This window comes from Vulpes vulpes, chromosome 2, assembly GCF_048418805.1.
Source record: "Vulpes vulpes isolate BD-2025 chromosome 2, VulVul3, whole genome shotgun sequence".
Classification (NCBI taxonomy): Eukaryota; Metazoa; Chordata; class Mammalia; order Carnivora; family Canidae; genus Vulpes; species Vulpes vulpes.
Window position 1 is genome coordinate 133,956,056 of NC_132781.1, and position 19,655 is coordinate 133,975,710.

Below are 19,655 nucleotides of genomic sequence, written 5' to 3' on the forward strand. Positions count from 1 at the left end.
GGTGTATGACCTATAACCCCACCCCCACCCTCAGAACGTTTTGTTTGCCTTCCCTGCTTTATTTTTCTCCATAGGGCATCTTACTTTCTGACATACTAGTAGGTTTTACTTACTTATATGTTGTTGTTCCTTGTGAGATTGGAAGCTCCCCAGGGGAAGGACATTTCATCTGTTTGGTTGGCTTGCTATTTCTTCTCGCCATAGGTATACACAGGAGAGATTCTCAATTAAAAAAAAAAAAATCTCTGGAGTGAATGAATGCTCTAAATTCTGGGCTCAACATTTTTAAGAAGGGCATCAAATATTAGAGGAGAGCACTAGGATAATGAAGTGTCCAGCCTGCGTGTGCCATAAATAGCTGAAGGGCCTGATCACACTTAGCCTAAAAATGAAAAAGCAGTGGATTGCCTTGAGTTTTTAAAGGTTAGCCCTTTGAAACAGACAACGCTGTTACTATGTTCCAGCAACAGATAGAATTAAAGGCAGTAGAGCAAATGGTATTAAGAGGATGTCAGGTGATAAAGAATACTTGATTCATTAGAACTATCTACTAAAAAGACAAGGAAAGTTTTGTTTTGTTCACAAGTAGATTACTCATCATTGGAAGAGCCCTAACAGAACTGAATGGCTTTCATCCAGGATATAATGGAAGCAATGGCTGAATTGAATGGAAAATTTAACTGAATTTCCCATTGCAGTGCACCAGATATACATTCTGGTTGAACAACTGAACTGATATAAACATATCAATATTTGGCCAAAGTCAAGGCCAAACCTCAAAATCGCCATCATAGAATGAATTCTTGAGTAACAGAATAAAGCTTAAAAAGTATTTAAAAATATTCCTGCAATGTTGGTTTCAAATTATATTAATAATTTTAAAAGTTTAGTATTAAAATCATCATGGCTTAGTTCTCAGCTGCTAGGTGCTCATTACAGTACACATTTGTGATTCTGAGTGCTCGAGATTGGTAGAGATGCCAGACATGTTTCAGCTAGTGCTGTCAGTACCAGATACTGCCATTATGTCATTAATCTTTCCTTTTTCTCTGACAATAAGCAACCAAAGTTATCCATTCTTAAGTCTCCTAACCTGTGCCCTGTTAATGCTCTGGACCCAAAGATTCTTGGATGCGCTTATGCTGACATTCCCAAACATGGAAGCCTCATTCCCTGACTGAATAAAATGCTTCCTAGGGGCAACTCTATTAACTTTTGTTTTGTTTTCTTTCTTTCATGTACTCATTGCTTTACAAAATCACTTTAGAGAATTTTTTTCCATTAAATTTTGAATATAGTAACATAGCAAAACAGTAATGGTAATTGGTTTTTAACATAAAGATGATGTCTGTGTTACACAAATGACACTCTAGTCAGCATTTGGCTTTTTGGGCCCTCTGAAGACTAAGGCTGAAGCTAAGGCCAAGGAGGGGTTTGTGCCATAGCTAATGCCACTCGCTGCATATGGGTAAACCCCACAGAAGTAATTTCCGCCTCATGACCCTGACTGGAGAAGGCAGGGCTAAACTATCCTCAGTATTCAGAGTGCCTTCCAGTCCTACAATTCTAGGATTCTGTTATTTTATAGATAAGGAAACTGAGGTTCAGGCAGATTAAGTGGTTTGACCAGAAGCAGCACAGACAGTGAACAAGCCAGGCTTAGCTCTTGCATCAGAGTGGCATTCATTCTCTTGCATGGTGCATTATTTCAAAGGATAAAACTGTGAAATAGCTAATTAAATTGCCCAGTTTCATGAAGGCACTGTGTCTAGAACTTCGATCTCTAGGTAATACTCTCAGAGCAAGTCTCTATCCATGATCTTTTTTTTTTTTTTTTTTTTTAAGAATCACTGACATGGGCATCTTTACTTACAGTAAGTCTGCAAATGAAACTATAAGCCTGTTAATATTCAGAGTGGATGCCACTTTTGTCCTTTGATGAAGGATTCACAAATTTGCAATTTATGGGAACACAGAGCTATATGAAATGATACGCATCAGCATATATGATGCCATTTTGGTAAATTTGTGAATTTCATATCCTCAGTTTATCCCAAGACCATAAACTTAAATATTAGGACACACTGCAAGTTGAATCTTTTGCAGGGAAAGTCTGATACATTCAGACTCACTGTTGCTAGAGTGAGCTAGAATAAAAACTGTCGTGCTATTTATTTATTTATTTATTTTTTTAAATTTTTATTTATTTATGATAGTCAGAGAGAGAGAGAGAGAGAGAGAGAGAGAGAGAGAGGCAGAGACACAGGCAGAGGGAGAAGCAGGCTCCATGCACCGGGAGCCTGATGTGGGATTCGATCCCGGGTCTCCAGGATCGCGCCCTGGGCCAAAGGCAAGCGCCAAACCCCTGCGCCACCCAGGGATCCCCTGTCGTGCTATTTAAATGGTTATATTTGCTTGAATTATTTTGGCAAGGCAACACCTTTTTTTCTTCTTCTCTTTCTTCCTCTTTCTTACTCCCTGACGAGTAACAATTGCTTCGTTTATTTTTTTTTAAAGATTTTATTTATTTATTCATGAGAGACACAGAGAGGTAGAGGCAAAGGAAGAGGGAGAAGCAGGCTCCATGCATGATGTGGGACTCGGTCCTCTATCTTTAGGATCACACTCTGGGCCGAAGGCAGGCGCCAAACCGCTGAGCTACCCAGGCATCCTGCCAATTTCATTTAAATCCTGAAATCAGGGGTACCTAGGTGGCTCACTGGGTTGAGCTTTCCACTCTTGACGTCAATTCAGGTCATGATCTCAGGGTCCTGGGATGGAGTCCCACATCAGGCTCCATGATTGGTAGGGAGTCTGGTGGAAATTCTCTCTCTCCCTCTCATTATGCCCCTCTGCACATGGGCTCTCTCTCTCACTCTCTCTCTGTCCTTAAAATAAATGAATGAATCTTTAAAAATGAATACATTCTGAAGCCTAACAACTAACATTTGGAATGGATCTCATAACATTTGAAGATGGAAGAGATTTGTAACCTCTTTGAAACAAGTAATAGTCCATTTCAATAAATGGATTAGGTGTACTGATTCTGATAAACCTATTGATTGAAAAATTGCTTTGAATTATTAACTTAGAAAACCCAGCTCAGGTGTGGGGCAGCAAACTTTGGGAAGTTACCTCAATAATCTGGAAAGAACTACTTAAATGAAGAGTTAGTTTTAAAATGTGTATTCTTTATGAGTAGGCTAGGGATTAATGTTAAGTCTACCTAATGACTATTGTAGTAGCTACCTAAATTGTAAAATGTTCCTAATAAAAAATGACCTATTTAAATGATTTTGTTGTCAACAAGACACCATCACATGCTGTTCACATTTGATAATCACAACAGGACTAAGACATATGATTTAAGATAAATCAGTTTGATAAGTAAGTTATGTGTCTTGCACAAGATTATATAGCTAATAAATCACAAATCTCAAGTCTTCTTTGATATTTTCACAATATCATGCTTTTCTTAGAAAGAAGGCTTTTCCTATTAGTGTTTTAAAGATTAGGAAATGAACATGCCTGGTAAAAAAAAATTGTTGTAAATTTAATAATAATTTATTCAACCTATATTTATGATAAATACATATTGCATATTTTAATTAGTATCTATAACTATATTACGTATAGTTATAATTGGATATAATAACTAAGTCTCTGATCTAGTGTCACAAAATGTTTTGAACAGAGACACATTTCATTCCATCAGTAATAAAATGCAAATTAGTGTGTATTGATTTTTTGTAAATACAAAATCAGACTTATTCCACTTTTTCAGATTTCATTTGATGTCAGTTCAATCTGTAGCATGTCCATAGTCTTACACATCACAAAGGTAGAGAGTAAAAGTAAAAACACACAACTACCTTTTCCTGAGAGCTTTTCCCATCTCCATTCCTGTTACCCATAAATCTCTAGGAGCATTGCTTTGCTCAATAAATTCAGCATTAGTTGTATAATATTTCTACCGCAGGAACATTCAGATATGTAGAGATTACTCTGCCAATGTCTTTTTGGCCTTGTTACATCCCTGTCCAATCTGAAACATCTATTCCTTCGAGCTTTGTGCTTTGGCCAAGCCTGAGCCTTGTGTACATCATACCATTGGACCGGTTTTGTTTTTCTTCCTAAGATGATGAGCATTTTGAAGACAGTCTCAAAACTTACATTCAGATTTCTACCATCATTCAAGCTTCAGCCTGACTCTTGCTTTGATGTCCAGTGATCTTTTATTCTGTGCTCAGTTAACTACACGCCACTTAAAATACACATTTTCTTTATTTTTGCCTGCCTAAATATCCACTTCCATATTCTGATAAAAGTCCCCAATATTCCTTTGGGGGGGGCTATTCCCCTTCCACTTTCATCCTTTTTGGTCTAACTAAGGAGGCTAATTCCACCCAACACCCACATGTCAATACACTCACACATGAGTGTTGTGGGTGAGAAAAACAACACTCAGCCAACTTATTAGTTCTCTCCATCTAGTCATAGTGATTGATGAGAACGGGCATGCGATCCAAGTCTGTAAGCTGTGCCTCAGTTCTAAAACGTTGCCACAACTCTTGGGAAAGAGGTATTCTTTTTGCATCGCAATTGCTAAACAGCTTGAATTTCAGCCTGGCGCTACTGGAGGCCAAATCTGCCACTGCAAAGGCTGATCTTCCCTAAAAATAAAGCCAACACAGAAAAAATAATGCCAGAAGATTGAGATATCCTGCTGATGGCAACATTTGAGCACTTAGATCCAAATATGCATGAAACCATAATGGACTTATTCCTATGAACTACTGAATATTTTCCTTGGGTCAGCTTGAACTGGGTTTGTCATTTCACGACAAAAACGAGTCCTAACTAAAGTACTATTATACAGAAACTGTTTTCATAAAGGTTGTCAATAATACTAGCCATAACAGCTGGTATTTGTTGAGAACTTACTATGAGTCAGATATCACTTTAAGGACTTTACATACGTAAAATCATTGAAACCTCCTAATAACGCTACAGTATCTCTGGCCTTAAATCTCTATGACATTCCATTTTGTCTCATCTTTCTGACTTCAGCTGGAGAAGGTTTTCTGCTTCTAAAGAATTGTGTGATTAGATTGGGCCTACCTGGATAATCCAGGATGATCTTCCTATTTGAGTTCGTAACTCTAATTACATCCTTTAATTTAATGTTCGTAACATCTAATTACAGTCCTTTTTGCTATGTAATGTAATGTATTTACAGGTTCCAGGGATTAGGATGTGGACATCTTTTGAGGGCCACTGTGCCTCCCACGGTTGGCATGGGTGCACATTTCATTTCTCTCTTCTAGCAAACCCTCACATCATCCCTTGGTTGTGACAGAGCACATTCTCCAATTGTTTTCTGAGAAAAGATGCATGAAAAGACGATTTCAAATTTTGCACATCTGAAATACCTGTTTTTAACTTCGTGTTATTTTCTAGGTTGGAAATCATTTTCCCTCAGAAATGGTCTTTTGTGTTTCTGTCCAAAAGTCCAATGTCATTTTAATTTCTGAATCTTCATAAATGACCTATATTTTTCCTCCCTGGAATTTATTAAAATCTTTTCTCTGACTCATAGGCTTTGAAATTTCACAGTAAGACATCTTGATATAGATCATTTTTGTCCATTGAGCTGAAACCTGGTGTCCTATTGCCCTTCAGTTCCGAGGACTAGGCTCTTGGTTTTCCTCAGTGATTCTTTGTCTTCTATTTGTTGTATTCACTATTAAGGTATTTGACCTTTCCAGCCTAATTGTCCTAGCTAAAACCTGCAGTACAAAGTTGAAAAGAAGTAGGGAGAGAGGACGTTCTTGTCTTATTCTTTACTTTAGGGGAAAGTATTCATTTTTTCACCATTAAGTATAATCTTAGTCTTGGGCTTTTTATGGATGTCTTTTAGCCGGTTGAGGATGTTCCCTTGATTGAATGTTTTATCATGAAAACGTGTTAGATTTTATCCAGTGCTTCTTCTTGATTTACTGAGATGATCCTGTGGCCTTTACCTTTTATTCTAAGAGTAGTTCTTGACTAAACCAACTTGCATTCCTCAGATAAATCCCTCTTGGTCATGTTGTAAAATGCTTCTTCTACGTTGGATTTAGATTGCCAGCTTTTTATGGTGGATTTTTGTATTAATATTCAGAAGGTATATTGGTCTCGTAGTCTTCTGTTCTTTTTTTTTTTTTTTTTTTTTTTCTTTTTCTTCTTCTTCTGTTCTTTCTTTGACGTCTCTGGTTTTGTTATCGACTGCCTTGGCTTCTCCGGCGGGAAATCATCACATGACTTGGATGTCCCGGGCTTGGACAAGAATCCAAATAAGCCACTTCAGCTTATTTGGAAGCAAATGGAGATTTCCAACTCGCGGAACAAGCCACACAGTCTTCAGAGGTTCTCCGCTTAGAGCTTCCTTCCCCTTCCTCCAGCCAACTAATACAACTTAACTTTTTAAGTTTCTGAGCCGTATGTATAGTCTTTGGAAAATCATCTCTTTTCCTTGCTTTCATGCGCTGGTGACAGGTCAAGATTTTCCCCAAGGGCCCCCTCCCCTCCCCGATTAAGCGCTTTTGACTCGCCTCGGGCCGTCAGCTCACCTGCCAGGTGTGTGTGGCCGGGAGTGGGCTCAGCGGCCCAGGCCGGCGGCGCGGAGAGGCCCGGGCGCCCTGGGCGCGGCCCCGGCAGGTGGCCCCGGGGCGGGGGCGGCGGGCGGGCGCGGGGCGCTGCTCGGGGCGGCCGGGGCGGGCGCTGGGCGCGGGGCGCTGCTCGGGGCGGCCGGGGCGGGGCGTCGCCCACGCGCGGCCGGGGCGGAACCCACGGAGGTGCGCGGGCGGGGCGCGCGCGGCGGGAGCGGGACCTGGCGGGGCCCGAGCGCCTGCCGCGGGGCTTGCTCCAGTCGCTCCCCGGCTCCCCGGACCGGCAGCGCGGCGCCGCGAGTCCCGAGAGCCCCGAGCCCGCAGCCCGCAGCCCGGAGCCCGGAGCCCGGAGCCCGGAGCCCGGAGCCCGCAGCCGGGAGGGGGCGCGGGCCGCGGACGCACACGCAGGTAAGGGCCTCCCCGCCCGTAGGCCCGCGGCCGCGCTGCTGCTCGCAGGGCTGGGGCTGCAGGAGCGCCGGGCGGGCTGGGGCCCGGGGCTGGGCCGGGGCCCGGGGCCGGGGCCGGGGCTGGGGCTGGATGTGCTGGGCTGGGGCTGGGCCGGGGCTGGGCCGTGCTGTGCTGGGACTGGGCTGGGCGGGGGCTGGGCTGGGCTGGGGCTGCAGCTGGGCTGTGCTGGGGCTGGGCCCGGGCTGGGCCGGGGCTGGGCCGGGGCTGAGCTGGGGCTGACGCTGGACCTGGGCTGGAGCTGGAGCTGGAGCTGGGCCGGGACTGGGCCCGGGCTGAGCTGGGGCTGAGCTGACGCTGTGCTGGGACTGGGCTGGGGCTGGTGCCGGAGCTGGGCTGGAGCTGGAGCTGGGCTGGAGCTGGGCTGGGGCTGAGCTGAGGCTGTGCTGGGGCTGTGCTGGAACTGGGCTGGGGCTGAAGCTGAAGCTGGAGCTGGGCTGGAGCTGGGCTGGGCCGGGGCTGGGCCGGGACTGAGCTGGGGCTGAGCTGGGGCAGCGCTATGCGGTGCTGGGCTGGAGCTGGGCTGGGCCGGGGCTGAGCTGGGCTGCGCTCAGCTGGGCTGTGCTGGAGTTGAAGCTGTGCTGGGCTGTGCTGCAGCTGGGCCGGGCCAGAGCTGGCCAGAGCTGAGCTGAGCTGAGCTGAGCAGGACTGGGCCAGGCCAGGGCTGGGGCTGGGCTGGGCTGGGCTGAGCTGGGTTGGGCCAGAGCTGGGCGCAGGATTGGGCCTGAGCCGGGGCTGGGCTGAGCTGGGCCGGGGCTGCGCCACCCCCTCCCCGGGTCCCAGGCGAGGCGGCGGCCGCGGCCTCCCTTTGGAACTTGCAGCCGTGGCCGGAGTCCCCGGGGCGCGACCCGAGAGCCGCCGGGTGGAATTACATCGGGCCTGGAAGGGGAGCCAGGGCCGCGAGGCTCGGGGCCAGGCTGGGGAGGAGCAGGGCCCGGGAGGGCAGGGAGCGGGAGGCGGCGCCGGGGTGGTCGGGTGCCCTCCAGGTGGAGGAGGAGCTGAACCCCGTCCCCGGGGAGTGGTGGGCGCACACACCCCCTTCCGTGGCCCGTTGCCCCTGCACAGAGCCGCTGTCTTTTGTCTGGTCCAGTAGGTATTGGCCTTTCAGCTGCTTCCGTTGCAGCCTTGAATCCGGGGTGTCAGACCCTGGTAGGCCGAGGTTAGGAGGGCGCTTGGGGAGGGGGGGGCACCAGGCCCTGTTTAGCATGAACGTGGCCGCATCGGCGTGTCCTCTTCCAGGCAGTACTCAATACTTTGGCAGCATCTGATAGTTTGAGGCCATCCCAGACGGCGTTCATTAGTGAACTTCAAAGGAGAGTTGTGTGGACAGGATCCTATTACCCCATTTTATAGACCAGACAGCTGAGGCACCCACGCGGAAACATGATTTTATCACACCTAAGCAGTCAGCCCTTGTGGAGGCTGTGATTAGCACTTGTCTGGTTGAGAGTTATTCTCACTCAGGCTCATCCAAAATGTGGGGCTTACAAGTGCCCGTCAGATACTCTATATGTCTTTGTAAGTCATTAGGTACTAACACCCCTCATTAAAAACAGAGTCGGATCCTTTTAGACTCCTGGACTAGCACCCCTAAAAAGTGATACTGAAAAGACCAGAATCATCTTGTGGAAACCCAAGCGCAGCTGCCTGTGGCTGGAGAGACCAACAGTGGAGAGAGGACTTTTGTTTGGAAAGGAATATGAGCTTTATTCAGGCGACCAGCCACCTGGGGGAGAAGGCCAATTCTGAGGCTGCTGCCTGGCCCAGAGATTTTAAAAGGGGGTTTTAATCAGTGAAGAGAGTTCAGTGGCCTGTGACATTTCTTGTTTACATCCAGATGTGGTAATACCAGCCACAGAGTTATCTTGGTCTTTGGAGGCTGTGCAAGAAGATGTGGTTCCTTGGTACCCAGGGTGGTTGTACAAGAGTACTCTCTTCTTTCTGCAGTGGAGGACAATGTTGACAGATGCACAAAGGGAAGTCAGTAAAGTCTTTCATGTGACCTTAAAAATGATTTTTTTTTTTTTCTGAAAGATTGCTGGACGAATGAGAAAGTCAAGATGGCTTCAAGGGTACTTGCTGGCCTCTGTGGCCTGGGAAAGTTCTAGTCTCTTACTCCCCAAGGCCAGCGGTCTGCAGATCTCAAAGAGAGCAAGTTCTGTTAAAGCTCAAGGGCCTTACATCAGCAGGCAAGGAGTGTGCTAACTTGAAGCAAGTTAACCCTTAAGACCAGCTGGAGTGCTGTTAAAGTTTCAGTTGTCGAATAGGATCAGGAGAGTAGTCCTAAGGCCTAAATTTGCTTGTCAGATCTTGAATAGTCTATATAAATATGATACCAGTGGAGGCCCTCAATGTTTATTTAATAAATAAGTTGATTGGGAGAAGTGGACTCATAGGTGTTCTAGAATATTGAGCAGCAAGTTTTCTTTACTCAAACAGAAGAATCAAACATTTAGGAGAATCCCCATTTTAATAATTTCAGTGAAATTTAACTTGTAATCATGTGCATTGATGTTGTTGTACTTAATTAACTCACCAGAACCATGAACAGCTCACCAGTGTCACTAGGATTTGCTCTTAAGTTTGTTGACAGATTTTACTGCCCGTTTTTCTTTCTCTCTTTTACTTATATATTTGGTTTTTCAAAGTGAAGGTATTTTTTCTTCTAAAATCAGATATTTAGGGGCACCTGGATGGCTCAGTGATTGAGCATCTGCCTTTGGCTCTGGCTTTGATCCCCGGATCTTGGGATGGAGTCCTGTGTTGGGCTCCCTGCAGGGAGCCTGCTTCTCTCTCTGCCTGTGTCTCTGTATCTCTCTGATGATTCTCTCTCATGAATAAATAAATAAAATCTTTAAAAATCAGGTATTTAAAAAAAACAAGCATTCTTTTTTTTTTTTTTTTTTTTGATGAAGTAGACTCCAGTAGGACATTTTTGAGTGTATTTTAAGGTAGACACCAGCCTCTTTAATAAGCAGCTGTCATACGTCAACTAAGAAGTCTTTCTGGTAAGTATGCAATGAATTAATGATCATTTTAATAGATGTCTGTAATATTTTATGACACATCTACCTCGTTTAATGCCTTTTTATCAAGCAGCATAAAGCTAAAACATTTCATTTAAATTTTGCTAAATATATAGCACAAATGTTAGGGCACAGCATGCCTAGGCTCAATTATCAACTCATGAAGTAGACAAAATTCCTTCCTTACTCTATCTTCATTCAGCCACCTTAAAAAGTGATAATCTGGCCTTTCTCTTATAAGGGATATTTGGAGAATTATTGAATTAAATACTGTTAACTGTTAAGTAAAGATGCCCTGTTACTGCAAAGTGTGACTACAGAGTCATGAAACCCTGTCCTGCCAGCCCCCCACCCCCCCACCCCAAACATGCTGTTAGTTATTTTTTAATACAGTGGTCATTCCAAATCATCACTGTTGCTAGTCACACTTACTTTGAATCTTTTGAAATTTGTAGTGAATTTACAAGTAACAAAAACATGCTTTTAGGATTGCTTTTATAAGTACTGGCTTTTGCTGGTATTTTTTTAATCAAAAAACTATATAACTCAGCTTGAATTTGTATTTTATTGCTCAGCTTAACAAAATGATTTCTGCATGATTGTGAAACTCATTTTTTCTACCTTCAAGATTTTACCACTATTAAGGCTGTTTAAAAGATTATGTGAAAGGCTATGAAAGTAATTTCCAAAGGGTGATTTAGAAATAGTTTTAAATAATGGCAACATTGTTAGAATTACTTTGCATCCTTCCCAGAGTGACTACTCTGCAGGGCCCAAGGCTAAAGTTCTCTATCTGTGTGTATATTTGTACACAGATATATTTATTTCTGTGTGTACATTTGCGGGTTTGTAAATATTTTAAAACTAATGATTCATACCGTACTCTAACAGTTTATAGTAGTCCACAATAAAATGGAGACATAAAAATATCCACATTAAAATATCTTGTTTTGGGGCACCTGAGTGGCTTAGTCAGTTAAGCATACAACTCTTGGTTTTGGCTCAGGTCATGACCTCAAGGGCCATGAGATGGGGCCCCATCTTGTCCCCCCCAGACCCCGCCCAGCACAGAGTCTGCTTGAGATTCTCTGTCTCTGCTCCTTCCCCTACACTCCAGCACGTGCACCTTCTCTTTCAAATAAATCTTTTTAAAAAATACCTTATTTTTGCCCTAGTATATGATAAAACATATAAAAATAGAATCATATTGATGAAAGCTAAGTATTCTTGGTAATCTGTAAATAGCAACCACTTAATTAACAAGGTGTTTTATTGCTTTCTTAGATTTTGAAGCAATCTAAGGAAATGAATGGCAAATCTCTTAGAAAAGCTGGCTAAGGAAATTAAATCCATTGCATATCCTTATCCTGATAGGTTTCTCTGTAGCAAGCAGAAATATTAGAGATGGTTATATTAATAATAGAATTCTGTAATCACTTTATCTGATTAGTTCACTGATGGTTTGATAGCTGGAAAACTTCAGAAAACAATCAGGAGATCATTAGCACACATTTTTAAAGCAGCTTCAAAACATCCTTCATAAAACTGCTGAGATAAGCATGAGATTTATTCTGAATGAGAATCGCTTGACCTATTCAGAAGCCTATTAAAAAAATTTATCCAAGGGGCCAGAATTGAAGTATGGACACCAGTGTAGGCAGATTTTCATGAATAGGATAGATATGTGTGTCAATAATACAAGGAGTAAATTGAGGACTGTTTACTTAAAGTTTATTTAATAGAGATAGAAATTAAAATGGAAGTGTACTTTTCTGACCATATTCTCCTCAAATTTTTGGTTTTAAGGCAAAAACTATACTTGTATTTTAGAGAATATATAAATTATATAATAAATATTTATAGAACTACACTTGTCTGACTTAAAACCAGCCAAGGCTGTATAGTCCTAAATAAAGTTTTCTTTCTTCTAGTCAGGCATTATACTGTTTGATCACCAAACAACCATATACTTTCCAACTCAGTATTTTGCCTTACAGTATTTTCCTTACTCAAAGGAAAATACTTACCCATTTTTCCTTACCCATTTTTCTCTACTCTTACTTGACTAATGCTCTCAAAATCATCTCTCTCCTTTAAGACTTACCTGTAATACTGCTGTTTTCCACAAAGTTTTCCCTGACTACCTGGTTCTTGTCTTATTTTATTTTATTTTATTTTATTTTATTAAGATTTTATTTGTTTATTCATGAGAGGAACAGAGCGAGAGAGAGATAGATGTAGAGACACAGGCAGAGGGAGAAGCAGGCTTCACGCAGGGAACCTGATGTGAGACTTGATCCCGCATCTCCAGGATCACGCCCTGGGCTGAAGGCGGCCCTAAACCGCTGAGCCACCTGGGCTGCCCTTGTTTTTAGTTTACCACGTAGATTTGTTGGTTACTTTCTGTATTTTTTATTGTTTGATTTGCTTTGTCCTTGAACTTGTTCTCCACCTAGACTTTTCCTCAAAGGCACAAGTCATACCTTAGATATATATTTTTTCTGAATCATATACAGCAATTAGAAGATCTGATGTTAGCAGGATGTATCAGCTTATAACATTACATCTACAAAATAAATTTATTAATCAGATGCTCAGGTAAGATTTCTTCAGGCTTCATAATTAAAAATCGCTTAGTGTTCTAGTAGAAAATGGATTGCAGTCTCGAAGGGGGTAATGGAGAAGAGTTTAACTTAAAAGTGTGCCTGGGGGATCCCTGGGTGGCGCAGCGGTTTGGCGCCTGCCTTTGGCCCAGGGCGCGATCCTGGAGACCCGGGATCGAATCCCACATTGGGCTCCCGGTGCATGGAGCCTGCTTCTCCCTCTGCCTGTGTCTCTGCCTCTCTCTCTCTCTCTCTGTGACTATCATAAATAAAAAAAAAAAAAAAATTAAAAAAAAAAAGTGTGCCTGGATTAAAATCAACCAACGGTGGATGGTGAAGCATCCCAGGACTAGCAATGTTGGGGAGCCCTTCTGAAGGGCTAAGAGAAGGGAACCATTCCTAAAACACAAAGAAGGGACCTATGTGGAAAAGGTTGTCAGCTCTGGCCTCTCTGTGATCAGACAGGGAAGGAGTGGGGAAATAAATACTCTCTTGCAGTCCTCTGATGTCCTGTGGTTTTGTGGGTTTTTTTTTTTTTCCTAGTCTGATTTAGTTACTAAGATGCAAGGACACTTTATGAATGATGCATTTCATTTGAACCACTCTCCTCTTTTTTTCCCTTGTGATGTTAGCTGGCATGGTATTATTATGAATGCCTTCTCAATTATTTGTTTATCTGATCATATTTTGTGTTTTACCCTTACATCATATAGGTAGGGACGTAAAATTATCTGCATGGTCATTGGCAAAACTGTCCCTTTACCATTTCAATGACGTGATTTATCTGAATCAACCAAAGTTGCTCACTGTTCTCTTGGTGCCATTTCGATAGGTCATTGACTTTTCAGTCTTAGTGTATCTGGTTCTCAAGACAATGATTCTGATTAAAGCAGGTTTAGGATAAGGCTTGAGCATCTGTTCTTTTATTTGTGTATTTTTTTGAGCATTGGTTCTTTTAAAAAGTATTCATATATTTCAGATACACAATATATAAGAAACCCTAGCAAAAGTAATCACTTTGACCCAAAGGCTGTGGTTTTGCATTATTAGCACTGTAATTAAGGCTCAAATGCAATTCTAAGGTTGATTTATGTACTTTTGAAAGCAAAATAAATATTTTAGATATTTCACCTTGAGAAATGCTTATGATACAGAATGCAAGATATGTGGTTTCCATGTTATTAATAAAAAATTTGAAGTTTAGAAAAATCATAGAACAGTTCAAATAACCAATATAGAGAATGATGCAATGAACACTCATATTCTCATTACTTAGAAAAATTAATATTTCACTATTTTGTCTGATTTTTTTTAAAGATAAGATTTAAGCCCCTTCAGATTCCTTTTTATGGGCTACCATTATCCTAGACTTGGTGTCTTTTATTCCCATCCTTATTTTTAAATTTAGGCTTACCTAAGCATGTATCTGTAAACAAATATAACATTCTTGCACATACCTTAACAATTTTTTGTAACTTTTACTATGCTATGTGTGTGTCTTTCTAAAATGGACATATTTCCACAGCTTTTTTCCTTGTTTAACATAATTTGGAATTTTTTTCTGGATAAATGTACCTTTCTTTTGCTTTTATTGCTATGCAGTGTTAAATGATATCAAAGAACAAAGACTTATTTGTCAAATTTATTGATGACCACTTGGTTGTTTCTAGTGTTTGCTACTGTTGCAAAGTGTTGCTGAAATGAGTGTTCCCATATATATATATATATTTTTATGTATAAAAACCTATATATAAAACTATAAATCAGTAGATGAACATTCTCTCTTACCAGATTTTGCCAAATTGCTTTCCAAAATAGTTGTGCCTAGTTGTACTAACACATAGCAGTTTAAGAGATTCCTGATGTTTCTCTGTATTGTTTTTACGTGTGGTATTGTCAGATGTTTAAACTTTCCCCCGTGTAATGGTCATGAAATGGTATTTATTTTAATTTTAATTTTCTCAATTTCTGGTGAAATGGAACACTTTTCATATGGCTGCTAGACATTTGGATTTCCTCTTCTAGAAATAAGTGTTCTCTAGGTTTTGCAGCTTTTTACCTTACTAATATAAATTATTTCCAGATAAGGAAGGTTATAAGTGAAGAAGTAAACATGCCATTTAGTTTAACACTGGAACATCCATAAAATTATTAGTCTTTTAACAAGTTGTACAAAAGTTTCCCAGTTCAAAAGTGGCATCTGAATAGCTGCCTCCAATGTAGTTTTCTCATTTTTCATCGGGTTCCTATGAAGACGTAGAATAAAAATGAAAACACAACATAAACAAAAACCCCATAAAACACAAAAGCCAGGAGGAAATGACCTTAAGAAGCAGGCTGTCCTCTGCTAAGAAATTCTTCTTACATTAGCACCTTCATTCTGTGCAGTTGATCCTGACCTTGCCTGTTGATACTGACTGCCTGAGAAATACAAAGAGGCTTCGCTCTGTCTTTCAGTCAATTCCCTCAGGTAGGTAGGTCCTCTACCAACTAGCAAACTGGGAAGACATCCGTCTCAACTTCTCAGATACTGCTCTGAAACTCCTGGGTGTTCGTTCACTTTCTGTGCTCCACGCACATTTCAGCAAATGCATCAGCAGAATGTAGGCAGTTTGTGATGGGTGCACAGCATTGGGAGATCCGAAACACTACCCTGCTGATACTATATGGCAGCAGGTGCATTTGTACCTGTTTTCATGGGTCCTGTCACATTCTCTCCCAGGGAAATGGATAAAGGGTAGTACTTGATGCCCCCTCCGAGGAGCAGAATAGAGAACAGGGATCCAGTTTGTGAACACCTGCTAGAGATGGGGAAACCAGAATGAGTGCTGTGTGTATTAGCAAGCTCTGGCACCATAGATCTGAGTAGGTGGGCAGAGGAGTGACCATGGTCATTTTTTTACTTTGTTTCACAGCAAGTCTAGTCAGGTCTTCTTGTGATCGCACTATATAAGAATAAAAAGAAATAAAGCAACCTAAAATGAAACCTCTGAAACACTGTGGAACAAAGGAAGGTTTATTATTAAGAGGGATTGTGATGTAACATTAATTTCAAAGGCTTACTAGGTAGTAGGTGCATGAATACTGTTTTGTATCCAGAGTTCTCTCTCTATGCTTCAAGGGTTCCAGTAATAATGAAATATTAAGCTCTTCTCTTCTTTTGTCAAGTTGATATTTTGGAATACCTCCCAAGGTTTTGTATGAGAGGAAAAAGTGCTGCTGCTGCTTTCTTAAGTACTGGTATTCTCAAAAGAAATTTCATAAACTGAATCAGTTTCATTAGACAATTTACTAATAACCATTAAACATTTCGTTGTGAAATTATGGCTGTTCAAGACACTGAATCACGAGTAACTGCGCAGAATGTAGGATAAATTAGTGCATCACAGGTGCGGAAACATTTAAAGAAGGCAAGCTAAACCATATGTTCTTCAGTAGCCTCTAAGGGCGCCAGTGAAGGGGAAGCCAGAAAAAACAACTAGTGCAGCTTGGCGTTTTGGGATTGTCATAAGCCACATCTTCTTGGTTAAGAGCATCGCTGAATTTCAGAAAGGTGCATGCCAAAGGACTGTCCAGGTAGACAAGCATGTGGCTCTATGTAGACAAGCATTTGCTTGCCAGACAGTGGTAAACTGGAGAATAAGTGATAGTCACTTCATGATGTGAAGTATGCAAGGTCAATGCAAATGTTAAAAGCGAAAAGGTACTAACATCCATCTGGTAAGCTAGGAGTGTGTGCAGTTTTTGTAGACTCTGTTGACTTATTGGACCCTGTTTCATTGTGTGGATGGTCAAAGGAGAGTACTTCCGATGCCACCCAAAAGCTGATCAAGACTGAAAGTAGACCTTGACGCTTCTAACTAGTTACTGTTTCCATGCCTTCCCTTCTGCATTTCTTAACTGTAGTCATGCCAGTGGGGAGGGGGAGCAGGAGTGGGCAGCCAGTGAAGTTTCTGCCTCCACCGTCCCAGTAAATGGCTTAACAGAGAGCCCTTTGCCCCATCCCAACTTTGAACTGTCTGTGAGGACTTCAATCCACTTCACTCCTCTCATCCCTATACATCTTAAGACTCAAGAAAATAAGAACTTTGTCCTCACAAAGCGGTGAGAATAGCTGAGGAAGTTACTTAAGTTCTCTAGGCCTCACCTCCCTTATCTATAAAATGAAATGAACAGTTCTTACTGCACAGGAGTGCCCTGATGATTAAAGGAGCTAATGCAATTTAATAAGTACCATACTCAAAAATACTAGCTAGTACTTAAAATAATACCAACTCTTTGACTTCATGTTGTATATGCAGAGATTTTGCTTTAAGAATATCCAGAGCCTATCTCTTTCTGACCCTTTGCTAATTGAAAAGAGAAAAAATACAACTTTCTGATGGATTGCTCCAGAGAGGTTATAAATAATTTGAATACATCCAGTAACACCTAGTCCTCAAACCACATATGATATCATGAAGCTCAGACTATGTTCTAAGATGGAGCCTCTAAAACAGTCAGTCTCCATAGCAGCTTTATGAGGCTGAGACCAGCTTCCTTTGGGGTGTTGGCCAGAGTTGCCTGGTGATGCCAGTAAATTGTGGCTTGACTTTAAACAAGGGAAGGAAGTGATTTTTTTATTTTTTTATTTTAACTTTATTTATTTATTTATTTATTTATTTATTTATTTATTTATTTATTTAGGTCTTGCCTTTGCTTACTTGCTTATTCACTCATTTAGTCAACTGACTGGTCCCCAACATGGTGTCAGCACTACAGAACCATCAAGGAGCTTGCAACTCAGCAGGGGAGACAGACATAGAACAAGTAATTAGAGGTGTGATGAATGTTCTGAAGGAGAACTGGAAAGGTCTTTGATGGAAAATAATATTTTATTATCTCTACCCCTTCAGAAAGGGGTGTTTAAGCTGAGACTTGAAGGATGTGGAGGTGCTCCCTAGAGGCTGGAGGTAAACTTTCCAGGGATCCAGCAATAGGAATAGGACGAGGGAGCCAGTGCAGTGGAGGATCTGAAGAGGCCAGACCTCAGGCCTGTCGAGCAGATTAGGGCAGAGTGTGGGCAGCAGCTGGATCAGCAAAGCACTAGGAAGCCTCTGAAAGAAACAGGAGAGTAATGATTTGTTTTGCCTTTTCAACAGACTCTTCCTTCCATGTAGAGAATAAAATGTTTCTGATTTTCATAAAATTTTGGTGACTAGAAACCATCATTTCTGGCCTAGAGTTTTTGAGGCCACATATTAATTTACTGTTTATAGAATATATGGGATGAAATGTCTTCCTTTCCCCACAGTTCTTCCTTGCTCTGTTAGAGAGATTCTGTTCCATTCTACCCTTTTTTTTTTTTTTTTTAAGATTTGAGAGAGAAAAGAGCATGTGCGAGTAGGGGAGGGGCAAAAGGAGAGGAAGAAGGATGAGCAGACTCCTCACTGAGCACAGAACCCAGTGCTGGGCTCTATCCCAGGACCTTGAAATAATGGTATGAGCAGAAATGAAGAGCCAGACACTCAACTGACTGAGCCACCCAGGCGCCCCTCCATTCTACCTTTTTGAAAGAACTGGCAAGGGAGCTTTTGTCCTCAATCCACCTTAATCCTTTTCCCTCCCCTTCCTTTCAGGATTTTGAAGTTTTCAGCGCAAATTCTAAGAATCACGACTATAACTCTGAGTGACATTGCCAGATAACAGGAATAAGAAGTTTTCCTTGGAATAGTTAACAGAAGAAGAGGCTTCCGGTTATGATAACCTGAAAACCTAGAAGTTGTCTGGAAATGTTCGATTATGTGTCGTGTAGATTCATAGATGAAATTGTAGCAAAGTAAAAGAAAGCGGAGGAGCCAAAAAGAACAAGGGTGCAGAGAGCTTGGAAAGTGGGCACATGAGAGAAACTGTCCTTGCTCTTAGGGTGAAGACACCTAGGCTCACTGACAAGGGGGCTTGTTGTTTTGTTTTGTTTTGTTTTGTTTTGTCCTAGGAGCGTGGGTTTCAATACTCATAGTCATCCAGGAGCCCAGTTGGGGACACATGAGGGCAGGGAATCAGCAGCAGAAACTTCCCAGGAAAGCCAGAACATTCTCAGTATAATGGCTCAGAAAAAAAAAAAAAAACAAAACCATCATGTTCCACTGACACAGAGAGATTATAGTGAAGTCTACATTGGCCTCGTCTGTGAGCAGAACATGGAGGAGTCTCATCTAAAAATGCTCTTAGATTTTTTTTTAATTTATGAAAAATTTCAAACATACACAAAAGTAGAGGAATGGCATAGTGAATCCTCATGTATCTATCAGGCAGCTTCAATAGCTATTATTCTTCCATTCTTCTATTTTCTACATTGTGTAATTTGTTTCTACATTATATAGTTTCTCCTATGAATAGCCAAAGTTAAAATATTTATCTCTAGCCTGAGTACCTTTAAAAAATGTAACAACAGCATTTTATTATCATGTTCACAAAGTTAACCATTTTTTAATAACATCCAATACCTAATGTGTAATTTTCTTCATTTGTCTGAAAAACATTTTTTTGGAGTTGATTTCTTTGAATCAAAATTCAAACATCAGTTACATATTGCATCTGATTGATATATATATATATTTTTAAGATTTTATTTATTCATGAGAGACATGGGAAGAGAGAGAAAGGCAGAGACTCAGGCCGAGAGAGAAGTAGGCTCCATGCAGGGAGCCAATGTGGGACTCGATCCCGAGACCCCAGGATCTGGAGTCTGGGCCAAAGGCCGGTGCTAAACCACTGAGCCACCCAGGCATCCCTAACTGATTATCTTATATCTCTTGAGTTTGTCTTCCCTCTTAAGAATTCATTTGTTTGGGGATCCCTGGGTGGCGCAGCGGTTTGGCGCCTGCCTTTGGCCCAGGGCGCGATCCTGGAGACCCGGGATCGAGTCCCAC

At 41.8% G+C, this 19,655-nt stretch overlaps 1 protein-coding gene and 1 long non-coding RNA gene across 11 annotated transcripts in view; one reads left to right on the forward strand and one right to left on the reverse strand.

Annotated features, from left to right (window-relative positions):
- LOC140597955 (uncharacterized) overlaps positions 1 to 199 on the reverse strand; it is a 58,260-nt gene extending 58,061 nt beyond the window's left edge. Inside the window, exon 1 of the long non-coding RNA XR_012000028.1 lies at positions 114 to 199. This is a non-coding gene — a long non-coding RNA (uncharacterized lncRNA). The remainder of the gene's footprint in view (positions 1 to 113) is intronic.
- A 6,048-nt stretch (positions 200 to 6,247) lies between these two features.
- Positions 6,248 to 19,655, forward strand: part of RNF180 (ring finger protein 180) — a 183,158-nt gene continuing 169,750 nt past the window's right edge. For 2 of the 10 annotated variants that reach the window (XR_012000030.1, XM_072750024.1), the window contains exon 1: positions 6,874 to 7,058. The gene's annotated coding sequence lies outside the window, so the exon portion shown is untranslated. Of the gene's footprint in view, positions 6,619 to 6,841; positions 7,059 to 10,030; positions 10,124 to 19,655 lie in introns of those variants that run through there. The other 8 variants (XM_072750020.1, XM_072750021.1, XM_072750019.1 and 5 more) reach the window with 8 other exon arrangements.